The sequence below is a fragment of the Wyeomyia smithii genome, chromosome 3 (genome assembly GCF_029784165.1).
Source record: "Wyeomyia smithii strain HCP4-BCI-WySm-NY-G18 chromosome 3, ASM2978416v1, whole genome shotgun sequence".
Lineage (NCBI taxonomy): Eukaryota > Metazoa > Arthropoda > Insecta > Diptera > Culicidae > Wyeomyia > Wyeomyia smithii.
Window position 1 is genome coordinate 207,228,868 of NC_073696.1, and position 16,233 is coordinate 207,245,100.

The 16,233-nt window shown below is 38.1% G+C and overlaps 1 non-coding gene across 1 annotated transcript; it reads left to right on the top strand.

The window, feature by feature from the left end:
* The first annotated feature begins 331 nt into the window (after window positions 1-331).
* Trnas-gcu (transfer RNA serine (anticodon GCU)) lies at window positions 332-413 on the top strand. The gene has a single exon. It is a non-coding gene; the product is annotated as a tRNA-Ser (tRNA).
* Window positions 414-16,233: the final 15,820 nt, after the last annotated feature.

The window sequence follows — 16,233 nt, forward strand, 5'->3', positions numbered from 1 at the left end:
CATCGATCAGATTATTATTAATCAGACACCATCGAAACGTTTGTTTTCGTAAACAAGCTACATAAGCTAAGAATTAAAGCAAATCCACTCGTGCGTAGTAAACACAAACCAATAGGCAACCTTCTGCACAGACTGCCTGCCGGACTGATGATCTATTTGCCGCTTCAAGCTAGCAGCGGTTGTTTCTATGCACTAGCCTTTCTAGCCCCGTTTTGTGTGACCTGTGGGATAGATAAGTGCGATGATGATCGAGGTAGCCAGAGAGACAACAGAAAATTTGGAACGGAGCCCTATGAAGCTGTTTTGTTTTCTACTTACCGGTGTGCAGAACGACGAGGTGGCCGAGTGGTTAAGGCGTTGGACTGCTAATCCAATGGGCTCTGCCCGCGTGGGTTCGAATCCCATCCTCGTCGAAGTATTTTTTTTTTGAGGGTTGAGCAGATGGAACTTTATTTCTCCGAATGTTTGGGGAAACTAAACTTTTTCAAAAAAAGTTTCTCTGCATGATTTCTGAATAGTAATATGACACTGCTATACAGCTGTAATCGTTAACTATTAAATGAATAAACTTCTTAAAGGAAATTGATTCCTAATAAATGTTATATAAGATATATTGGTGAATAAATTGGTCTTCTTCTCTATCAACGAGGGCAGCATTTATTTGTTATATATAATATTTATTGATGTTTTCTATAATTTATATGTTAAAAAAATTGAATTGACTAGACCAGTAGAACAAGTTACAGAATAATATAATAGTATAATGTGCATAGTGAAAATAGTCTTTAGGTCTTGCCAACTTGCCATTTGATACCTATCCAATTAATTTCATCAGTCTGGTAAGGAAATATATAACCATATCTGCCGGCTCTCTGCCGCAGCTTATACTTCAAAGCAAACGTGTCTTGAAATAGATCATCCACAAAAAGAACCGCTCTCGCCAGTAATTATTGCGCCAAAATCCCGGCAGCTTTCGCTTTACTGCCATTTTCATTGGAGTCGTGATCAAACGACCGCTGCTGCAGTGTTTTATCCACATACGAGACAGACAGCAGCTCTTCTGATTTATGCCGCGGTTTTCTAGTTCCCCCTCCCGAGGACATTGAACCGGCGAATTGCTTCCGTTGAAGATCGGGTGAAGAAAGCGGTTAGCGCCGGGTTGTGTTCATTAGGCAGTCTTATTTCTCCTGTATTCCAGCGAAATAGAGCAAACTTTCAATTGATTGCTACCATTTCTTCAATTGTTGCTGCAAATATTACCCAAAGCGTTTAACCTAAATCGACGTTTGTTGTAGGTCCGAAAGCTTTACCTGAAACAAAAAAAAAACAAATCATATTTTTCGTTTACCAAGACAAATCATTCTTTTCATTGCCGAGTACATTTCACACAGTGTGACAGGCGCCTCGGAAACGTGACTTTTGGTTCTTCGTTGGACACACGATCTTCGTTTTGCAAACACCACCTCCGAGAAAGCAACTTCACGTTCGTTCCGCTTCATCAAGCGCCGAGAGGTGATACCGTGACTGACTCTTGATCTTATTGTTCCAATGAAAGTTGTCGCTAATTAGATGAATGATTTAGCGAGCGAAGGTTCACGGTGGCTGCCAGAAAAGACAAGGGTTTAAGAGTGCAAATGAGGTTTGGCAATATTTGAATGCCGATTATAACTTAATTGTTCGCTATGGTCATTAAGTTGAACTATTATTGTTTATAGTCGAAATGTAAAACTTGTAGTTCAAAAGTAGTTATGTTCGACATTGACTCAAATGGGAAAATTTAGTTGTAACGGATAAATAGTTGTGTTAGATCACTGACTATAGGGTTCCATTATAATTGAGATTCTAATGAGAAAGTTGTGTACAAAATTTGAAATATTGATTACTAAATTCTAAAAATGTAAAAAATATTCTGTTTATTTTTTAACTGTGAATAACTGTTAAGATATATAGAATCAGGGGCAAGCGGAGAGTGTTTTGAGTTGCAGGCGAAAACTGACTTCATTCCCTTCATTTTTAGGTTTATATTAGGACTTGTGTTCGACCGGGAAGAGTCCAGAAAGTCAGGTCTGAAATTCGATTTGATTGCAGGCCGTACGATTCAAGAATGAAAAACCTTTAAAAAAATACAGTCATCCCGATCAGAAAGACAAAACAAAAATGTAACAGTGGCTGTTAGTTTGTTATGTGAAAAACCTTTCAGGTTGTGTTATAATTTTGATCCCGTTAGATGTTAAAATAACAGAAATCATAACAAAAAATATTCTACTAATATCCAACCCATATCAGACTTTGTTACTAACGTATCAGCTTTCTAACGAAATGAGATAGCACATAGAACAGTATAATAATAACCATTGTTATAAACAGCGGGTTTTGATAGAGACGAAAAAATTGTTAGATTTGTTTCAAAACAACTCCATTTCATGATTTGTTATTATAACTCATTCAGATTCAACTTTGTTATCGAAAGCAAAAGGGAAAATACTAAATCGTACCAAAATACGTTATTTGTATCTCCCGTTGATAGAATTTTGTAATTTTTTTGTTATGCTCTTCTGATCGGGATACCTCGATATGAGGCAGCCTCGAACATAACTTTTACAGTGCGTCTTGAACTGTCCTACAGGTCAGACGTGTTTTCGGTTGTTTGTGGACTGTCTTTGACTGCCTATAGCTTCAAAGTTTGTGTTTCGTCAGTGTGTCTTTTAAAGACTACCTGAAAATTATTTCCCATCAGTCTTTCTCAAGACTACCTACTTTTGAATTTAACATTTGTTTTAACTTTTTTCGTATCACCTGAAATGGCTGGACGAAAAAAGAAACCACGCATCGCTGCGGGGAGGAAAAGAGAGGCATCTCTTTCTGACACTTCGAGTGTCTGTAGTGACAATCCTTTTGATATTTTGCCTGAGCAAGAAGCTGGTGAAATGGAAGTTATTAATAATGAAACTATACAAAATATGAAATCTTTAAATAAGGAGAAAGTTCCACCTATTGTGGTAACTATTTCTTCTGAATTTAATATATTCAAAAAGGAACTTTCAACGTTTGTTTCTGACGTTAAAGTTACCTATCAAATTGGCCGTAGAGGTGAATGCCGCTTGTTAGCCGACTCAATAAAGGGTCGTGATCGTCTTGTTCAGTATTTAACTGACAAGATGTACAATTTTTTTACATATGACACCAAGAACGCCAAGCCGTTCAAGGTTGTCTTGAAAGGTCACACCAACGATCAAACCGTTGATGAGATCAAACTTACTTTAACAGAATTACTTGGCATAGCCCCAAGTAATTCTAATGAAACAAAAATCACGAGGCGAAAACAGTCAGCGAACTGGAATTTCCCTTGTGAACTATTTAATTAATTTTAACCGTTAATATGGGTAAGTAAAACACGCAAGGAAAATAATTGTACACCTATTACCCCAGCTAATATTACTATCGAAAATATTTTTTCTAATGTCAACTGCCTGGGGCCTATTACGGCAGGTAAACTTTCTTTTCTGCAACAGGCAATGTGCGATCTCATGAACGCCATGTTGCAGGCAAAATCAATGTTTGAAGCCATTCAAATAGGTACCAATTTTACAATTAAAATTGTTTCTAATTTAAAATTTAGCAATGATTTTAAATAAACCAATCAAAATTTTAAATTGGAATGCTCGCTCATTGAAGGCCAATGAGAATGAGCTTTTTAATTTTTTAACAGTAAATAATGTGCATATTGCAATTATTACTGAAACATTTTTGAAACCTAACATAAAATTAAAATATGATCCCAATTACGTGGTTCATAGATATGATAGGATTCAGGGTTCCGGCGGTGGAGTTGCAATTGTTATTCATCGCCGAATCAAACATCGTGCTCTTCCCCATCTTGAGACGAAAGTTATTGAAACTTTGGGAATTGAAGTTCAAACTGAACATGGGATTTTATTTATTGCCGCAGCATATTTACCATTTCAATGCACACGCGAGCACAAAAATTATTTTAAAGGTGATTTACAAAAACTCACCAGAAATCGTTCGAAATTTTTTATAATCGGCGATTTTAACGCTAAACATCGTTCATGGAATAATTCTCAAGGTAATTCCAATGGCAAAATTTTATTCAATGATTGTTCTTCAGGATACTATTCTATTTTGTCTCCGAATAGTCCTACATGCTTTTCTTCTGTAAGAAACCCTTCAACAATTGATTTGGTGCTAACAGATCAAAGTCACGTATGTAGTGTTTTGACCACACATGCTGACTTTGATTCTGACCATCTTCCAATAACTTTTTCTTTATCACATGAATCAGTTTTAAAGCCTATGAGCTCTGTTTTTAATAATAACAAGGCTAATTGGGAAAGATATAAAACTCATATTGAGAGAAATTTCAATAATGAGCTTGATTTGCAAAACGAAGTGAATATTGATTCCGCTTTGGAAGCATTAAAATGTGCAATTGTTGATGCCAGGAATTTTTCTGTTCCAAAGGCTCAAGTGAAATTTGATTCACCAATAATTGACGAAAATCTTCAACTTCTAATTCGTTTGAAAAATGTCCGCAGACGTCAATATCAACGTTCTCGTGACCCTGTTTTGTAAACTATTTATAAAGATTTACAGGAAGAGATTAAACATAGATTTACGCTTCTGAGAAATAAAAATTTTGAGACTAAAGTTGAAAAATTGAAACCATATTCAAAACCCTTTTGGAAGCTGTCGAAGATTCTTAAGAAACCTTCAAAGCCTATTCCAGTTTTAAAAGATGGTGAACGTTTTCTTGTATCCAATGAACAAAAGGCTCAAAGACTTGCTCAGCAGTTTGAGAGTGTTCATAACTCAAATTTGAATTTTGTAAATCCAATTGAAAATGAAGTCACACGTCAATATGATTCAATTTCTTCCCAGAATTTTTTACCTGCAGAAATAATTGAAACTAACTTGAATGAGATTAAATCAATTATTAAAAATTTCAAAAATATGAAAGCACCTGGTGACGATGGAATCTTTAATATACTAATCAAACATCTCCCTGAGAGCACAATGGAATTTTTAGTGAAAATTTTCAATTGCTGCTTCAAAATTGCATATTTTCCCAAATTATGGGAAAATGCAAAAATTACTCCAATTTTAAAGCCGGATACGAATCCAGCTGAAGTTTCAAGTTACCGACCAATCAGTTTGCTTTCTTCAATAAGTAAACTGTTTGAGAGAATTATTCTTAACCGAATGATGTCACACATCAACGAAAATTCAATTTTTGCAAATGAACAGTTTGGATTCCGCCATGGGCATTCCACAACTCATCAATTGCTCAGAGTTACTAATATGATACGAGCTAACAAATCTGAAGGTTATTCCACTGGTGCTGCTCTTTTAGACATAGAAAAAGCATTCGACAGTGTTTGGCATAAAGGTTTGATTGCGAAATTGCAAACTTTTAATTTTCCAATTTTCCTAATCAAAATTTTGAAAAATTATCTAACTGATCGAACTCTGCAGGTTGTCTATCAGAATTCAAAATCTGATAGATTTCCTGTCAGAGCAGGTGTGCCTCAAGGTTCAGTCTTGGGTTCATATTGGGTTCAACATATTCACTTCAGATCTTCCTGATTTGCCTCCAGGATGCACAAAGTCATTGTTCTGCGATGACACAAGCATTTCCGTAAAAGGAAAAAGTCTTCGTGTCATATGCAGTCGATTGCAGAAAAGTTTAGATATTTTTTCTTCCTACTTGCAAAAGTGGAAAATCTCTCCCAATGCTTCTAAAACTCAAATGATAATTTTTCCTCATAAGTCTAGGGCTTCTTTCCTCAAGCCAAACAATAATCACGTTGTCAAGATGAATGGGGTTATTTTAAGTTGGTCTGACAAGGTTAAGTACTTGGGACTAATTTATGATAAAAAACTTATTTTCAAAGAGCACATTGAGAGTATACAAGCCAAATGCATCAAATATACGAGATGTTTATATCCTCTCATTAACAGGAATTCTAAACTTTGTTTAAAGAACAAACTTTTGATTTACAAACAAATTTTTAGACCAGCAATGCTTTATGCTGTACCGATCTGGTCAAGTTGCTGTTCAACAAGGAAGAAAACGCTCCAAAGAATTCAGAATAAAATTCTGAAAATGATTTTGAAGCGTCCTCCTTGGTTTGGCACACTCGAATTACATGGACTTACTAGTGTTGAACCTTTAGAAGCTATGTCAAATAAAATTATTAACAATTTTCGACAAAAATCGTTGCAATCCTCAATTGCTACGATAAGCTCTCTTTATAGCCAAAAAGTTAGCATTTAAGTTAGTTGTAAGTTTACTTTCCTTTTTTGACAAGTAGGTTTAAATCCCTACGAATGATAAGTCCTAATCGCGAAAGCAAACAAATCCTAACAATTAAAATTACAAATTACCAACAGTGTTGAGAAGTCACCATTTTTGATCGGACACACATACTCATTATTTACTAATATTTATCATAAATACTTAAGCTACTAACAAATCCCCTCCTTAAAAAAAAACCTAACTTTTATCTAGATATAACGTAACTTCTGACGTAGAATTACGTCTTACGGCAACATATACAGGGGACCAATTTCATTACAGGGATCCAATTTCAAAAACCAAAAACATCGAGAGCGTCACATAAATTGTCCATTTTCAACCGTTTTGAGCTCAGTCAGTTTCCAACCGATTTTCGTCATTTTTGCAGTAATCGATTGGAAAATCAACCAAGCACCCGTCCAAACGCAGAAAGTTGTAATCTGATTGTTCGAACGATTGTACTATTGAAAATTGTCAAGCCTTGTCGAAACGCGAATGTTGACCTCTGATTGGTCGCACAATGCTTCTTTCCCTAATAAGGTCGACAGAATATACCTAGTTGACTAAGAATGCGCGCTATTTGTTTTATGTATAATTCATTCCATGATTCTGCCGATACCACACGGACGTTGGTTGCTGATCGTGAAGAAGAAAGAAAAGCCGGGTTTCAATTTCTGGCTGATCGTGCTGGGCGCGTTGATACTCAAGCACCTGACTATCTGGCGGCTGTAATGGAGTTTTCGGTAGCTGCAGAATTATTGGAAATGGCAGGCAATTCTACTAAAGAGAACGGGAGAACTAGAATCATCGGTGAATGGTTATCCGAAATGATGATAATAGAACAAACTTGCCAGTTTGTTACTGTTGTCAAATATAATAACACCTGTTGGTGCCCCACAGTTATGTGATTCAGGTAGTTAAGATTTTTCATCATGTGTAATAGACGGAAAACCGCAAATTTCAGCATTCGCAAGACAAGAAAAATTCAACATTGCCTCTAGAATGTGTTGTCTGCTGGATGGCAGCAGATAACAGAAATGCAGCACTTACGCCATTGCGTCTTAAAACAAAACGGTTATAGTTCTACATCGTAGCAGAATTTCCACCTTCATACTCATATCTACTATCGGCAGTGTGATGTATATTACGATTCATTGATACTGTGCATCACAAGCGGTATATGCGAAACAAATCCGATTCCAAACAGAAAAGTTCAGCAGGTTCCGCTCACGGTGCTGAGTCCGTTTTAGAAAATTCATAACCCTTCATTAACAAGGATGTAACGACTTGAAGAAGACGGTTATTGCTTGACATCGCATCAGAATTTCCACCTTCATACTAATGTCTACCGTCGGCAGTATTAAACACGCAACAATCTGCTTCCATGCAATACGGGGAAGGAAACATTTTTTTCCTTCCAAGCCGCGCAACACGACACAATACATGTTATTTTGTTGCCTTCATGAGAGTTCTATCGGTCCGGCTCGACAGAATGTCCACAAGAAATCAATTTTGTACACCCGTGCTACGAAACTGAGGAAAAACTTTAAAACTAAAAATAAAGGTGGAGCTTATCAAATGATCGTTCTGAGCCAGAATGAATGAGATGTATTTTTTTTTCGAACGTTTTAGAATAGTATAACTGGAAATATTTTAGTCACACCTATTTTTCCAGTTATCACATTCCATTCCATTAAAGCAAAAATAGTTTACGAAACATATACGGAAAAATATATTGCTTCACACCATTAAAATGATTAACCCTAATCGAGCGTATTTCCGAAGCTATTGCAAAAAATTATTGACATAAGACAGGCTGTCGTAATTCTACGTTAACCTTGCGGTCGTTTCTTATAAACAACCTCTTCCACTTTTTTAGAAATCTCAAAATTAAAGTACAAAAATTGTTTCTGGAGTGTTTATTGTCCCGAATAAATGTTTTTTGTAAGTTTTGAAATCAATAAGTACCGTAAAGTGGGTTAAAATTGATCTTATTTCTTCCACTGTTTTGTGACTGATTATGTTTGTCAACGAAACTTGTCTTAAAGAGGCATGAGAAAGGTTTATATATACTAACAGGTGATAGGAAATAAGTTTTTGCGCTCCTTTGAGTAACTATTAAAAATTTGCATAAAAACAATTTTTTTTTTGATTATTTCACCAAAAAGTGAGATATTTTTTTTTAATTACCTGTCAACTCAAAGTGAGGTCTTCAGTGAAGTTGTAGACAATCTTACGTAGAGAAACTTTGCTGAAGACACTTTGGTTCTATCTCTTGAAAATCGACCACATACACGTAGTTTTATACACAGAAGTTTTGAAAATGTGTATAAATAAAACAATACCAGATTTTTTTTTTAAGTTTTTTTAGAGGCTCACTATGTTCTAGAGATTCTTTTATATTTGAGAAATACATCACACTGCCGAATATACATTTTGGGCAAATTTTCAACTTTTTAATAGGGTTTATGAAGTTTTACATGCACTTTTTCAAACAAAATTTTTTTGCAAAGCTGCAAATACAACAATCTACACTCGAAAGATGGAGATGAGTACCAGCTTTCCCAGGTGGTTCATTAGCTTTTTGCAGTCTGTTAGTAACTTGGGTGTTGGTGAAAAAAATGATTTATTTTTGGTTTTCGGCGTTTTCATGTTTTTTTAAGAAGTACAGAATCGGAAGGATTTTTGAATTAGAAGCACGAAAATGATTTATGTTTACTTATGGAAAACATGAAAACAGAAAAAAATGGTTTTTACCGATAATAATTACTATATCGCTAGTGTGTTCAGATGTCAGAGTTTTTTTTTAAATAACACAATAGCAGCCTTGACTTTTTTCAATGTTTGCATTTTGAAAAGAAAATTTCAGCTCAGAGACAGAAATCCTCATATATTTTTAAATAATTTTTTTTTATCATACAGAGGTAATACAATTTATAACGAGGTACCTTCGTATGGACAAAACTAAAAAAGAAATGCGGGTATCTATCTCTGAGCCGATAAAAGCGGGGGCCTAGTGTGGTTGGTAACGTCTCCGCCAACCACGCTCGACGCCTGGGTTCGAATCCCACCGCCGACATAGGTGTCGATGGTTGTGAGGTGGCGTGATCCACTCACAACCAACCCAACTGGTCTAGATTCAATCCTAGCCGACACCGGGAGATTTTCTGAGGCGAAAAATCTCTGGGATCACGCCTTCCATCGCATGAGGAAGTAAAGCTGTTGGCGCCGGTCCGTTAATAAAAACGGGTCGTGAGTTAGGGTCCTAGGTGTGGAGTCGCCTCCCTGGGCGTCGGTGATTGGCCACTACAGAGGCGGAACCAGACCGACGGAAAATAAGCGAGAAAAAAAAAATCTCTGAGCCGACATTTCCTCATCAGAACGCAAGTATTGAGAAAAAGTCAAAGCATGTTCTAGTTTTGTTTCAATATACTTTGGAATCTGCACTCACTAGTGACATAGCAATTATTTTCGGTAAATCTCATTTTTTATCTTCATGTATTCTAAATAATGTACGGTGTCGCAAACATAAGTGATTTTCGTACCTTTTAATAAAAAATCACAATTTTTTAATATTTTGTACATCTTTGCAGGAAAAAAAAAAACATTAAGAAAACGCTGAAAAACCAAGAAAAAAACTATTTTTTTACCAACACCCAAGTCACTAAGAGACTTCGAGAAACTTGTAAATCACCTGGGAAAGCTGGTACAAATCTCCATCTTTTGAGTGTAGATTGTTGTTTTTGCAGCTTTACCAAACATTTTTGTTTGAAAAAGTGCATTCTTTATTAAAACTTCATTAACCATATGAAAAAGTTGAAAATTCCCAAGGTGTATTCGGCAGTATGATGCATTTTTCGAATATGAAAACGTATTGTGCCGATCTTAATTGTTCACCCTACCGATTCGCCCCGTTGTAATCCCTGACCAGGTAACTCAATCTCGACATCACAACGTAACTTATTCTCCACACTAAAAATGCCCGTCCACGGACCCCTAACACGATCTCTCGATCTCCTGATTTTCGACAACCGATCGACAGATACACGTACGCTCAAACCATCTCATATACATATTACATAAAAAAAAATATTTTTAAATAACCTAATAACGAGAGCACACGTTACGAATTTTTGATTGGTTTTCAATCTATATTTAGTAGTTTAGAGTAGTTGGTTGATAAACGGCTAGGCACGTGTCACTTGAGACTCCATTGTGGTCATTCACCGCTGTCCAGCAAATCCTATCCCAACCTCCACGAGGTGCCGACCGGAATACGAGTAACTTTAGCGGAGATCAGGTAATTAACCCCCAGTAGAAACTATGGTCGTATGCTGACTGGGAAGAGGGAACGTACGCGGCTGTATCCCCATGTTAGGGGCGGCGTACAACAGTGTCTGACCCGGAACGGGCGGCTGAATTAGGGAATGCTGTGCCTCGCCAGCTATATCTAAGACGGCAGCCCCGTCGCGAGACTAGGTATCGCAGCCCTAGTGAGGCAGCATACCGAAGGTAAAACACTACGAACGATCCAGATATAAATACGGAACGGAATAATCGGCACGAAAAAGGACAACGATTATTGGAAACTCGGTACTTGGAATGTAAGGACTGTACTCGAACCAGCACGTGCAGGTATCCTGGCTAGAGAGCTGCAAAAGGTGAATTAGGAGGTTACTGCCATACAGGAGGTGAGGTGGCCGAAATCGGGAGAACGCGAGTTTCGGGCATTAGATCCTATTGCGGGCACTTCATTAAAGTACTACATCTACTACAGTGGCGGCGTGAAAGCAGAAAGGGGAGTCGTCATCGGGGATGCAAATGCGCAGGTCGATCAGGCGAACAACTTCCGCCCCGTGATTGGTAGAGAAAGCCTCCACTCTACTACTCCATCGCCGGAAGAAACGATAGCATTGGGAGCGGATTCTTGCGGAGGCGGAAGGTTGCTTCTCTAAGCACGATGCAAGAAGCTGCTACAAGAAGATAAATATAATCAGGAACCGGAACGTGTCAGCCCCCGTCATGTGCAACGATAGGGAGGGGAACCTGATTACCGATAGAACGGAAGTGGCCAGGCGTTGGAAGGAACACTTTAGTGTGCTGTTGAATGGTGAAGAAAATAGCGTAGTCGAAAGGAGCATAATGGTGATTGAGGATGATGGCAAAGCTGTGGACCCAGCATCCATGGACGAGGTGAAGAAAGCAGTGAAAGAGCTAAGAAACTACAAGGCAGCTGGTAAGGACGGCATTCCAGCCGAACTTTTTAAAGTCGGGAGCGAACAGCTGTATCGTGCTTTACACCGGATCATGCTGAAAGTGTGGTCTGATGAAGAGTTGCCTTCGGACTGGTTGGAGGGTCTCATATGCAAGGATGGAAAAAATCGTATCGCATAACAATCATTCGGGTATCATTTCTGAACGTGCTATTCATAAGCTTTCAATCCCAGCAAACCATCGCTATTAAAAGGTACATATTCCCACGCATGCAAAGACAACTTAGAGCAAAGAAAAATATGGTGGCTTTCCTTGATGATTTTGTTTCAGGACTGCCTGCTTTATGCGGAGCGAGCAACATATAGCGAGTGTTTCACGAAAGAATCCTAAACGATTGCACTTGATTCTTGGTGATTTCAAGTAGCACATGCTAAAGCATCATGATACTATTCCCATAAGCATTGATGATACCTTCTGGCTCCGGTGAGCAAACATTTGAACGCAATCTAACGTTCATTGGGATTCATAATTTTGTACCACTGGCGATAAACTCTCAAATATTCTCGCGGTACTGTTGAATGCAAGTGAACTTGGATACAATAAATACTATCGTGTTTTAATCATTCAGTCTCCTTCTATGGTATTCGCAAAGACAACTTAGAGCAAAGAAAAATATGGTGGCTTTCCTTGATGATTTTGTTTCAGGACTGCCTGCTTTATGCGGAGCGAGCAACATATAGCGAGTGTTTCACGAAAGAATCCTAAACGATTGCACTTGATTCTTGGTGATTTCAAGTAGCACATGCTAAAGCATCATGATACTATTCCCATAAGCATTGATGATACCTTCTGGCTCCGGTGAGCAAACATTTGAACGCAATCTAACGTTCATTGGGATTCATAATTTTGTATCACTGGCGATAAACTCTCAAATATTCTCGCGGTACTGTTGAATGCAAGTGAACTTGGATACAATAAATACTATCGTGTTTTAATCATTCAGTCTCCTTCTATGGTATTCGGAACACTTAAAGCGAAAAACAATCAGCAGCGTTTCTATGGAAAACTTGTACGCAAGGCCTCGCACCCGTTGGATGTTTGCTGTCGACGAGGATGCCCGCGAAATAGGTATTAGGGGATATTGGAGGATAGCAGCCCAAGACCGAGTAACATGGCGACGTATTGTGTATTCGGCATTAGATCAACAATCGGTGTGTCGCCGAAAAAGTAAAAGTATATGCAAAACCTAGCGGCGAGCACTTATACTAGTATAACTTTCAAAATCGCAAGTTAAACGCAATCAAAGCAACCCGTTTTAGCAAAACGCACTGATAGTTGTGAAAAGTTGAAAACCGGTGCGACAAAAATTTAGGACCAGTTCGTCGTTTCGGCCGTACCGAGTGTTTTTTCGATTAATTTTTGAAGAAAATCGATTGTTTCTCGGTGTTATTTTATTTTTTTTCGGATCGCGGTGAACATTAATCATGTAAATAAAAAGTATGTAAAGTTTTAATTCTCGTATTATAGCTGCAGTCAATAAAAATGGGTCGCGTGCATGATTGCATCGCGTGCATGATTGTGTTCAAATTCAGTTTGCAGAAGAAGTTAAACACCTCGGAGTAACTTAAGACAAAAAACTGAATTGGAATTCTCATCTAGACAATGAATGAAAAGCACACCATCAGTTGCTTTGGAAGCCCTCCTTTGTATGCTACCTTTGCACAAATATGTAAAGCAGCAGGCTGCAAAAAGTGCTCTGATATTTAAACGTTATAATGAGATCTCAGATGGTGACCTTGTGGGACACTTACGAATCCTTAAGGAATTCAGACTGAATTCTGATGTTAAAACAATAGAAGATTGGATGACAACGAAGACAAACTATGGCATCCCCTTCAAAGTAGTTAAATCAAGCCGCTATGAATGGGAGTCAGGAGGGCCGAGTCTGCGTCCAGGTTCTTTTGTGTTTTACACCGATGGATCAAAATGGGTGAAAATACTGGAGCCGGGGTGTTTGGCCCTGGAATCAGTAGAGCTATACCAATGGGCCACAGTCCAACGGTATTTCAAGCAGAAATTCATGCTATTATTGAATGTGTGGATATCTGTTTAACAAGAAATTACAGATTTGCGAAAATCTGCATATTTTCTGACAGCCAAGCATCTTTAAATGCACTTAAAGCTTTCGCATGTAAATCGAGGCTAGTGTGGGAATGCCTTCTTTCTTTAAGACAATTGGCCAGTAGGAACGAAGTTACTCTATACTGGGTGCCTGGCCATTGCGGCATTGAAGGAAATGAAAAGCCGACAGCCTAGCAAGAGAAGGCTCAGCATCAAATTTTATTGGTCCGGAACCATTCTGCTGAGTCCCAGAATGCGCTCTGAGCACTGAATTTAGAACTTGGGAAATGTCCACAGTAGAATCAAGCTGGAACGCCACGGATACATCCAGACAAGCTAGAAGATTTATCACACCGAGTGCTGTGAAAGCTCGGATCTCACTAAATCTGAATGAAAAAGATCTTCGGGTACTAACGGGTCTGTTGACCGGTCACTGCCCGAGTAGGTATCCATGTGCCCCATGAAATTTGGCATTGTGATCCTGGTAAGGTATTAGACTTCATAAAACGAGTCGACCCTAACTGGGATCGGGTATTATGTCAACCAGTGTCAATCATACCTTAGTTGTGATAGGATAATCGACTAATACCAAATCAAACATGGGTCATACAACAATAGTCCTTATTAATGGACGCAGTTGTGTTTCGGCCCTACAGGGAAGAAAAAAAAATATTGCACAGAAACACAGTGGATGGTCATCCACAAATTGTCCAATGCAGGTAGCAGCCAGCAGCCAACGTTAAATCACAGAGTACCTGTGACGATCCAAAACCTTCGTAGTTAATGGCCTCCACAACTGCAAAAAAAAAACAAACGCAAAGGATGACTCTGCCATAAAGTGAACCTCTTAGAAAAATCCCTTTGAAGGCCTTTAAAAAGAACCAGGACGAACTATGTTCACATGCCACAGTAAACCACGAAGACATTTAGGTATGGAGGTGGGAACATAATGGTGTGGGGGTGCTTCTTCTGGTACGGGGTTCGCCCCCTGTGGATAAGATCATGGATCATTACCTCTACGCTCAAATCCTGAGAGATGTTATGCTGCCACACGCCTAGTGGGAATTTACAGTTCATGCGAGATAATGGCACTCCGTCAAGATCGTGGTTCCAGGATAACGAACTCGACGTCATGGAATGACCAGCACAGTCACCGGATCTGAACCCTATAGAAAACCGATGGAAGATCGTGAAAAGATCGGTGTACACAGAGAAGTCGAAGAATAAACAGCCACTGTGGGATAGGATCCAAGCTTGTTGGTACGCTATCCTGGTCACCACTATAGGGCTTGGTTCATTCGAGGTAGTTTTACCCTAATCAAGTTTTCATCTATGTCAGTGTGTTGGTAAGTCACCGAATGTAATTAAATTAGTGAGCCGCGGTTTGCCTAAATTGGGTTGTTTAGCTATATCAGTTTTTTATCTCATCTGAAAGATATGCATTTTCTAAGTAAAACGTGATTCAAAAAAGTTTTCTATCGTTTTCCTTCGCTTTTCAAATCACGATTTAAAACTGCTCGAAGTTTGCTCGAAATCGCTACAATGACAGTTCGCTCATATACCAACTGTCATTGTAGCGATTTAGAGCGAATTTTTATTCTTCATTCAAAAATCGAAGGATAATGATATAAAGCCTTAAAAAATCACGTTTTGCTCAGAAAATTACACTCTTTCAGGTTATATATACAAACTGGAAATCCGTGAATAGCTGAACAACCCAGTTGTGTGCAAATACTATTTTGAATATGATTTCCAGAAAAAATTTAATCATGTCGATTGTTACTATACCTATACAAAAAGGGTTCCACATTAAACTTATTGATGGAATTCTCATCTGAAAAATAAATCTGAAAAATATTAAATTACTTCTTTCTATACACCTTAATTTAACAATTAAACTGCGAATGTAGGGACGATTGACCTTCTCAATTTCTTTCAACGCGTTCTGGGTTCTGATCATTATAACGTTTCCTTACGGTCAGCTCAAAGTTCCCTCCTGATAACATCGCTAGCATGGCTGAAGCTTTGTTCTTTTTACTATTCTTTTTTTGGGCTGTTTCATAGGTGGTCTCTGCGCCGATGGTGGTCCGCTTCCCTTTTCAATATTTATTTATTAAATTTTACTATCTATCTTTGCTATACCTTTATATGTAGACAGGCAATAATCAGCTGCGTGTCACAACGGCAACCATATGTGACAGTTGTTGTTTCGAGCAAATTAGAGCCAGAATTAAACAGTGCGAGGAAGAACGGCAGCTGCTGTGGCATGGGATGGGAAGGAATAGAAAAGGTTCCATATACAAACTATTTTGCTAATTATTTAACTCATTTCACCGTTCAATAAGTGTTTCTGAATGTTTAATTGCATCATTCCTATATATAATTAGTTTTTTTTTTGTTAAATTTCATGTTGCGTACAATTTTTACATGGTTTTGTTTCCAGATTCATTAGCTGCCTTCGGCAGTTTGAAATTCGGTAAAGCACCGGTGCTTGAACCACTGAACTCCCTGTATACCACATCAACAAAGGAAAAAGTACACAGCTATCAGCTCCAGACCGCGTCTTTCCAGCACGCACATTT